We start from the raw sequence: 10,221 nt of genomic DNA, 5'->3' as shown, positions 1-10,221 counted from the left end.
TCTTCAGTGATTGTTTCATTCTGATATTTTATACCTCAAGTTTCAAGTTATATCTTTACAGATAATATGTTTCATAATATGTTCATGGCATTTAGCAAGCTGTCTGTTTTCTTGTCTTTTCAAAATTATTTTACTGTTCCTTCAACTTACATAGTACATACGGTTCATCTCCATAGATCCCCTGTGTTCATGGAGTGTATCCTCTGTGGATCAGGGGGTTCTAGCCTATTCTGTATCCAGCATTGAAAAGTAAGGCATGGTGTCATGCATTTATGAGGGCTGAGATCAGCCTGTGCCCCACAGAGGGATAAGGGAGCTGTGTTCTGCCTGGGTATCATCTGTGCCCTGAAGGGAGTTCAGTCCAACCCGGATCTTCCTGCTAAAGTGTGGGAGTGAGCTTGACTGCAAGGGGAGGTGGTTCTGAAGAAATGTTCAGAAACTCTGTTCTTGGTCTTCCTATAGGAGTTATTCAGGACACGCCCTGGCTCCGTGGGCAGAGAGGGCTGTCTTTGCACAGAGACAGGTCATGTTATATCAGGGGATGTGTGTATACATGCCATGTGTATGAATGTGGGAATGGGTCATCAAAGGCACATCATAATTTTACATAAATTTTATGTTTTTTAACCATTGCAATTTTATATTGAATATTTTCCATGGCTTTTAAATTATTCTACATATATGTTTGTGTTTTTGTTAAGATGGTCCAATATCATTGAAACTTGCTACTGAGGACATAAATCAAATAATGTGGTTGTCAAGACGATAGAAATCTCAGTTATACTTTACTACAAAGAAATATAAAATACATTAGATCAAAGTACGGTGTAAAAAGAAATTTTTAAAATGAACATTGGGCGAGGCACCTGTAGAACAGTGCCAGCCATATACACTGAAGCTGTCAGGTTGGAACCTGGCCTGGGTCAGCTAAATAACAATGACAACTGCAACAAAAAATAGCCAGGTGCTGAGGCAGGCACTTGTAGTCTCAGCTACTTTTAGTGCTGGAACAAGAGAATCCCTTAAACCCAAGCATGTGAGCTTGCTGTGAGCTGTAATGCCACAGCACTCTATGGAGGGTGACATACTGAGACTCTGTTTCAAAAATAAAGAAATAAAAATAGTGCAACTCAGTGGTTGTGGTGGCATGTGTCAGTAGTCCCAGCTGTTCTGAACCCCGAGGCAAGAGGATCTCTTCAACCGAAAAGTTTGAAGTTGTCATGAGCTATGACACCACAACACTCTACCCAGGCTGACAGAGTAAGACTCTATCTAAAAAATAAAAAATGAAAAGAAAGTAAAAGAGATCACCTTTATCCATAAAACAAAATGTGACTAAAAAAAAGAACCAACAAACAAATCTTTAGAATATTGAAAGCATACTATAGAAAATACATTATGCCTGTGATACCATGAGATATATAAATGTGTATGTTTTCATGTATGGTTCAAGGTTCATAATTTCCATTGTTCTTGGAATAGTCTTTTCTTATCCTCTAGGGACATTTTAGGCCTCAAAAGCAGGTCTCAGAAACACAAGCTCTCTCTGCCCTTCTCTCTAGATAAAAATTTTGGAGTTCGTAAATGAGGGTGGTATTTGGACACAGATTTTGTGACATGAGCATAGTAGGTAAAAAGTAATTTTTCTCTTAATATGAAAAATCAGTGCATCTTAAAGTCTTCAGGGATAGCTTTGAGATAGTACAAGATAGTAAACTGAAATTTCTATATATATTTTTTTTTTGAGACAGAGACTCACTGTGTCACCCTCTGTACAGTGCTGTGGCGTCACAGCTCCCGGGAACCTGAAACTCTGGGCTTAAGTGATTCTCTTGCCTCTGCCTCCCAAGTACCTAAGACTACAGGTGCCTGCCACAACTCCTGGCTATTTTTTGGTTGTTGTTGTCATTGTTGTTTAGCAGGTCCAGGATGAGTTTGAACCCACCAGCCCCAGTACATGTGGTGGTGCCCTAACCACTGATCTATGCCCACCAAGCCTGGTTTGACTTTTTAAGATATCAGTGAGTATTTTTTCCGGAATCCCTCCACTTGGTTAGAAAAGACCTTGTTAATTGCACATTTCATTCCTTTCTTCCTGCCCCATAACTCACATGGTATAGTACAGAGTGGCTCACACCTGAAATCCTAGCACTCTGGGAAGGGGACATGGGGCCTCAGTTCAGGTCAGGAGATGAAGACCAGCCTGAGCAAGAGTAAGATCACTACTAAAAATAGAAAAGTTAGCCTGCTAGTGTGGTGAGCAGTGCCAAAGCTGGCATTTGTTCTGGAGCCGCAGGCACTTGACCTCAGGAGTTTGAGTTTGCTGTGAGCTAAGCTGATGCCACACCACAATACCCTGGGCGACACAGGGAGACTTTGTCGCCCCCCGCCCAGAATAGAAAGTTTGTGAAATATTATTTAGTTGAATTTCCTAAGATATTACTTAAGTAGAATCTAGATTACTGTGTGGAAACATTTATTACATAAAAATATTTTAAAGGAATTTTACAAAAGAGGATTTTTACAAAGTGAGGGAAATGATTTTCAGATTATGATATGAAGCAATATATACCATGGTTCATTTTCAAGCCTATAAAAAATATCTGGTTCTTATATGATTTTTTTATCTCATTTTTTCTCTTTCTTATACTGTGGGTCAGTGTGTCTGTTTAATGTAATTATTTCTTGTGTTGCTCTCGTGACAGATGTAGGGTGCTATTTGGAGACCGATTTTGTGACCTGATCATGCTCATAGAACAAGGCAGGCAAAAACCAAATTCTTTATTAAAATGCAGTGTACCTTAAAGTGTTTAGTTTAGGGTTAGCTTTGGGAGAGTGTAAGATAGTGAACTGTAATTTCTTTTCCTTTTTTTAGAAACAGAGTTTCATTCTGTCACCCTGAGTAAAGTGCCATGGCGTCACAGCTCACAAGAACCTAAGCTCTTGGGCTTAGGTGATTCTCTTGCCTCAGCCTCCCGAGTAGTTGGGACTAAAGGTGCCCACCACAATGCCCGGCTATTTTTTGTTGCCGTTTGGCCGGAGCTCGGTTGGAACCTGCCACCCTGGGTATATTGAGCCAGGTGCCCTACTCACTGAGCCATAGGCGCTGCCCGTGAACTGTAATTTCTTAATGTGGGCCTTCTCTAAGATCAGATGCTTGGAAATCACCTGTGTGGAAGTTAACCAGCATCTGCAGAGCAAAATGAAAACTAATCAGAGGGAAAATCCCCAGACTTCACCTTGACTTTGGGACAAGGACATAAACTCTATTGCTGAATCCTTAGAGGCCATTGTGTCACCGTCCTCTGGCTAGTATTTGAATTCAGAGTAATGCCTTTGAGCAAAGGAAGATGTTTTTGTGGTTATGCCAGGCATATTGGCATCCAATAGATTTGATTTCATCCAAAATTAATTCACAAAAAAAGAAATTACATAATAAGCCATTTGCATATGATACTTTCAAGTTGGATGTGGTGGTGCACACTTACAATCCTAGCCCCCTCTAAAGCTGAGGCACAAAGATCATTTAAGAGAAAACAAAGAAAAGACCTAAAATATATAACAACTTAGCTGGGTTTGGTGGCTGATGCCTGTAATCCTAACACTCTGGGAGGTGAAGGCAGGTGGATACTTGAGCTCAGGTGTTAAAGACCAGCATGAGCAAGTCTGAGACTATGTCTCTACTAAAAATAGAAAAACTACTCAGCCGTCTTGGAGAGCACCTGCAGTCCCAGTTACTTGGGAAGCTGAGGCAAGAGGATCTCTTGAGCGCACCAGTTTCAGGTGGCTGTGAGTTATGACAAGACAGGCACTCTACCCAGGGTGACAAGTAAGACTCCCTCAAGAAAAAAAAGTGGGGGTGTCGTCGCAGTGGCTCATGCCTGTAATCCTAGCACTCTGGGAGGCTGAAGCGGGTGCATTGCCTGAGCTCACAGTTGCAGACCAGCCTGAACAGGTGTGTAACCCAAGAGGATCACTTAAGCCCAAGGTGGAGGAGGTTGCTATGAGTTATGACCCTCACGGCACCCTATACAGGGTGACAGCTTCAGACTCTGTCTCAAAAAAAAAAAACAAAAAAGGTTGTATATATTATTATATATCAGAAATTTTAAATCAAGTACATTTTCTAATTTCTTTCATAATAAACTTGTGTTCATGTGAACTTACATGAATTTAGAACATATTGACGTGAGCCCACTATGAGGCCAAAAAAGTTCATTTTAAAAGTACATGACCTCAAAAGTGTAAGAGAATAACCACTGTGAAGAACGCTTACATAATTTCCACCTCTATTCAAGAGTTATTGCTTTTTTCAAACCAGCCCTAGTGACCATATTAAACTGGCCTGAGGCCTCCACACCCTGGGGATCGCCCCTCTGAAAGTCTGTCATCATCAGCTCAGGCTTGACGTTCTCTCTCCACTGTGAAGGTGGCATTGAAACAGAAAGGATTTCTAGTGTGTTCTGTTGGGCCTCAACATGAAACTGCACATTCAGCCCAGGGAGGGTTTTACAATTCCCATTGTAGGTTGCCTCACCTGCAGACATTCCTGGGGTGTTCCACATAATTGCAGAACTGATATTTATTTATTTATTTATTTATTTATTTATTTATTTAGAGACAGAGTGTCACTATGTCGCCCTCTGTAGGCTGCAGTGGCGTCACAGCTCACAGCAACCTCCAACTCTTGGGCTTAAGCAATTCTCTTGCCTCAGCCTCACAAGTAACTGGGACTACAGGCGCGCCCGACTGTTCTTTTGTTGCAGTTGTCATTGTTGCTTAGCTAGCCAGCGGTGTCTGTGACCTGCGCCGTAATCACTGTGGAATGGGCGCGGAGCATCAGAACTTAATTTTAATTGCAGGAACGTTGCTGGATTTCATTACCAGCGGAGTTTGGCGCTTCCAACCAGATTTTAGTTCCCTAACCCCTGAGTTGCCCCTGCCTCGTGGTTGGTTTGGTCACAGAAACCCGAGAAAATGGGCATCAGGGGAGCAAGACCCCGGAAGCATAGGCTCCGCCCCAATCCTGTCCCGCCCACCACCAGGCTCCGCCCCAACCCCGCCTCCCGGGCGCGCTGAGGTTCCCCACAAACCCGGAAGCCGCTGGTGTGGAAAAGAGGCCACTGGTGGCTGGTGAGTTTCCCTTTTTCCGGTTAGGTGTTCGCTTTGCAATCTCCAACCCGTTTATGTCCGGGATCAGGGCCGTAGATACCTTAAATCCCCGCGCAGCTCCTTTCGCCCTGACTGAATTCACGTTCCAGCGAGAGTTTCCTCTTTGTAAGCTGAGTCGCCCTGACGCAGGTCCTGTCCCGGGTCCCCACTCACAGGGCCCGGGAGACACCGCCTTTCGCACCGCGCCCTCCATAGAACCCCTGAGGGACACTGTACTCCCTCAACGGCCCCTAAAGTGCTCACCCACGGGGGTGTTCACGTCCTTCCTGGCTCCCGAGGCCGCGCCTGAGTGGAGTGCAGCGCCGCATCCCGGGTCTTGGAGGATCCTCGTCCTGTCCCCGGTGCTGGGGTCTGCGGACCCCCAGCTCTGCCCGAATCCGTCCCCTCATCCCCACCTCCCCATTGTCCTTGGCGGGTTCAGCTGCCCAGGACAGCCCTCAGTCACCACTTCCTCAAAGTAAAGTCTGGGGAGAGATAACCAGTGTTTGTAATGTGACACTAAATGTCCTTTGTCCCTAATATTTGTGCGCTCTTCAGTGAGCATGTCATTTTTATTCCTTACTTATGACTGTGTGGAGTATGGGACACGAAGAGCAGGAGAGTAGAGATGGGAAAACTTACAGAGGAAGAGTGAGGGAGCCCCGTGAACACTGCCCAGCAGGGAATGTGGGAGGGATTTGCAAGGAGAGTGTGAGTGTGAAAGCCAAAGGTGTAAGGTAGCAGTCCAGCCAATCAAGTCCCAAACCCGAATTTAGACCAGTAGCTAAAGTTTATTTGGCACCTGAGTGAAGGCCGGCTGAGATTCAATAGGCCTCAGCCTTGAAGGGCAAGAGTGCTCACCTTTGAAAAGTTTTAGGTAGAGTAGGAGGGGGAAGAGTGTTACTTTGGAGTATTAGTAACTGTTGCCTTAAGGTTCCAGCTGGCTTCCTCCTGAAACCACTCTGTTATTTATTTATTTATTTATTTATTGCAGTTTTGGCCAGGGCTGGGTTTGAACCCACCAACTTCAGCATGTGGGGCTGGCGTTGTACCCCATCGAGCCACAGGCACCACATGAAACAGGTTTTTGTTTTTTTTTTATTTGAGACAGAGCCTCAAGCTGTCCCCCTGGGTAGAGGGCTATGGCATCACAGCTCACAGCAAGCTCTAACTCCTGGGCTCAAGCAAGTCTCGTGCCTCAGCTTCCCAAGTAGCTGGAACCACAGGCGCCCACCACAATGCCCAGCTGTTTTTTAGTTGCAGCCATCATTGTTTGGCGGCCAGGCTAGATTCGAACCCACCACCTTAGGTGTATGTGGCTGGCACCTTAGCCACTTGAGCCACAGGCACCAAGCTGACCATTTGGTTCTTTTAAGACTTACGCCCTGCCTCAGAACCACTGAGAACCCCAGTTCCGCCCCTTCCTTTTAGCTGGGTACCTTAACAAGTTGGTGGTTTCAAGAGAGGTCACTGAACAGCCAAGATGGAGTGCCTTATGTTCCAATTGGAGTGGCCTATGCTTGCTCTGCTTTTGGAATTCTTCTAACCAGCTTGTCAGAGAGCTAAGCACCAGCAAGGGGTAGAGAGTCGCTAAAGTAATTTCTAGAAAACCTCACTCCCCTGACAGATGAAGGAAAGCAACATGGGGCAACTGGCAACCAATGGAGAGGTGTCTCATACAGAGAGTCCTGGGAGAGTAGGGATGATTGGGAGTCAGGGCAGACAGAACAGCCTGCTGGTGACAAGGACAAGGAGAAAGAACCAAAGCTGAATGGGAGAGAGAAGAGATGGGGTGTGACAAGAAAGAAAATATAATAGAGGGGAGCCGAGATGGGGAAGAAGGATGGGGACAGACAGGTGAGATTGGGACAGTCAAAATATTAGGGACAAAGAGGTGGAAAAGTGATATTCATTTCCAGAATGGAGCAGAACAAGTCAAGGAAGGAATAGAGAGAAGTAGGGGACAGAGAGGAGAGAGGACAACAGAATGAGGAACAGAAGCCCAGGGTGACATACAAAGGAGAAGAGAAAAGCAATAGCAGGGGGGCAGGTGATAATGAGAGGTTTGTAGATAATAAAGGAGGGAAACACAAGGAAATGAGCCCAGATCAGTGTTCAAATGATTGTATCTGATGACTAAGTTATGACACAGTGTTTCCCTATTTGTCATTTAATCAGTTTAGCATTTGCTACAAATATATAAATGGAATTGAGAATTACACCACTCCTATCAGTAATTCTGGACATGAAATAATTCCTGGCCTCCCAGGTTACTCTCTACTTGTAGCCCTGTTTGAGGCAGAGGGTGGGAGTGTACCCATTCCATTGTGGGTCACCCTCTTCCCTTTTCCTGAGATGGGATAGGGAGTGGGGCAGTGTATGAGTCCTACTTTTACAATCCTTTCATGAATGAGCACTCAACATGGAACATATCATGTCTGGTCACTAGCGTGTGGGGTACCCCTCATTAACCAGCAGTTCTCCTTCAGACACCCATAGGGTGTCCCCCAAAGAAATGGTTACTGTGGAAAATCACACACACATTAGTGACTACAGAGAAAATATTCTGTGTTCAGTTTGAGTAGTTTTTTCATTTCAAATATTAAAGGGAAGACATTTCCTAACAACCCAACCTCCCTGTCGCAGGGCCTGGAATCTCTACTCAGTAGTGACATGGGACGATCTGTCCCTGCCACCCTGAAGCTGGCCTTGAGATTGTGCACCACTGACAGTCCCACTCAGAGTCTCGGGGTTGCCTGGCATTTTCCCTGCACGGCTTCATCAATTTTTATTTTCAATTTTTATTTATTTATTTATTTTTTGAGTCAGAGTCTCTGTAGGCCTGGGTAAAGTACCCTGGAGTCATCATAGCTCATAGCAATTTCAAACTCTTGGGCTTAGTAGCTGGGACTGGAGGTCCCCACCACAACATCTGGCTTTTTATAATTTCAGTAGAGGTGGGATGTCACTATTGCTCCGGCTGGCCTGGAAGTCCTGAGCTCAAGGGATCCTTCTGCCTCAACCTCCCAGAGTGCTAGGCTTATAGGTGTGAGACACCGTGCCTAGCCCAGGATTTCCTCCTTGAAGCTCTTGTCATCTCTGTCCACGCTCTGCCTTTCTTTATATCTCTTCTTGTGGTGTAAACTGCTGGGATGTGTCTCCATTTGCCCTGCAGCCCTCTCCCCTGAATTCTGGAATGTGTCCAGTTGTGTCCTTACCTCCTTGCACTGCCAACTAATAGGTGTCTGTCTCCACCTTCATGTGTGCAAAGGAAACTTTGCTGTGAAAAACATGTTCTCCTGTGGTCCTCGCATCTCAGAGCAGGACCTGTGCTTCCTGGGGTTCATGGAACTTCATCTCATATATTTAACATGGTAACTGCCATGTGAGTTGCACGTATGCTAGTTTTGAACCTGGGACATAGAGAAACATGTATCACTCACATGTCTCTTGAGCTATCTTGACATAAGGAAACACCATGATCCCAAAGCAAAATTTTCTCATACTATGCACTCACTCTGTTGTCATAGTATATAAGACAACATGCCATTTTCTTTTTTTGAGGCAGAGTTTTACTCTTTTGCCCTGGGTAGAGTGTGGTGACATTATCACATCATCATAGCCCACTGAAAACTCACACTCCTGGGCACAAGTTACCCTTTTCCTTCACCTTCCGAGGACTTGGGACTTTAGGTGCCTCCCACTATACCTGGCTAATTTTTCTATTTTTAGTAAAGACAGGGTCTCACTCTTGCTCAGGCTGGTTTCAAACTCCTGAGGTCTAGCAACTGGCCCAGCTAGAGCTGACCCAATCCTCAGAGTGCTAGGATTGTAGGCAGGAACCACTGTGCCTGGACAAGACCGTATATCTTAAAAATTGTTGACTGTTAATTTTAACCAGAAGCAATTCCACGTCACTGGTTATTTTTCTGGTGACAAAACCAAGAAAGTTTTACAATATCCTACATTACCCTATGTTTTAAAAATTGCAGTACCTAATGCAAGTGCAAAGATGACTTAACTTGTGATCAGTGAAACGTATGTTCAGTGCATTCTTTTTTTTTCCGCACTTTTTGGCTGGGCCTGTGTTTGACCCCACCCTTACTCCTTGAGCCACAGGCGCTGCCCTGGTGCATTCTTGTATTAAAGCAAAAAATAGTACATGTTTACTTAAAACAGATGGGCAATTAGGTTTTGAAACTTCGCTCAAAACATAGGAGAAATAAGTGTGCCGGCCCGGGCCCTCCCTGCTCAGCTGCCCCTGGCTCTCTGGCTTCATCTCGTGTCCTGATCACTGGCTCTGCTCCAGCTATATGGTCCTCTTGCTTTTCCCCAGGTTGCTCCTGCCTCAGGGTGTTTACAATGGATGTCTCTCTTTCTAGAAGTCTCCTCCCCTGAGCTACAGGTAATATGCACCCTTCTTTCCTCATGTCTTTGTGCTGGTATCAGCTTCTCACAGAGGGCTTCTGTCCCCTATTCAATATTTCAGGCACCTTTTCACCCACACCACACCAGATATTGGTCCATCTAACTTCTTCTTAATGGTCCCTCTCATTTCCCTGTCTGGATAAAAGTGACAACAAGTATCCAAGGAGAGAACAGCATGAGAAGGAGAGAGGAGTCCTGGCCTTGGCTCTCTGAGTGGAGGTCAAGACTGGTCTTACATTAGAGTGTTGAGGCTTTTCTCAAACCCTTCTCTCCTGTCCCCTTGCCATTTACATAGTCCGGTTGGGAACCACCTTCAGTAATGGTTCCAGTCACCAGGTGTGTCCAGTCCATGTCCAGCACTAAACACAAAGAGTCTGTGTCCTCCACGGCTGAGAGCTGAGCTGAGCCTGTGATCACAGAGCAGTAAGGGCCTATGCTCTGCCTATGGTTTGGGGCTGTGCCCTGGAGGGGAGCTTAGAGCAGCCCAGCTCCCCAGTACTACAGCAAGTGTAGGGAAGTCACCAGGACAGGGGTGAGTGTGATGAAGGGATCAGATAATCACTTGTTCATCATCCTGTAGGAGTGTATTGTCCCTGCATCCCCCTGGTGTTATGGACAGAAGAGAACCATCTTCTTAAGTGG

Source organism: Otolemur garnettii, unplaced genomic scaffold (genome assembly GCF_000181295.1).
Source record: "Otolemur garnettii isolate 467f Iridium unplaced genomic scaffold, OtoGar3 scaffold00212, whole genome shotgun sequence".
Lineage (NCBI taxonomy): Eukaryota > Metazoa > Chordata > Mammalia > Primates > Galagidae > Otolemur > Otolemur garnettii.
Note: the sequence above shows the minus strand (reverse complement) of the source record.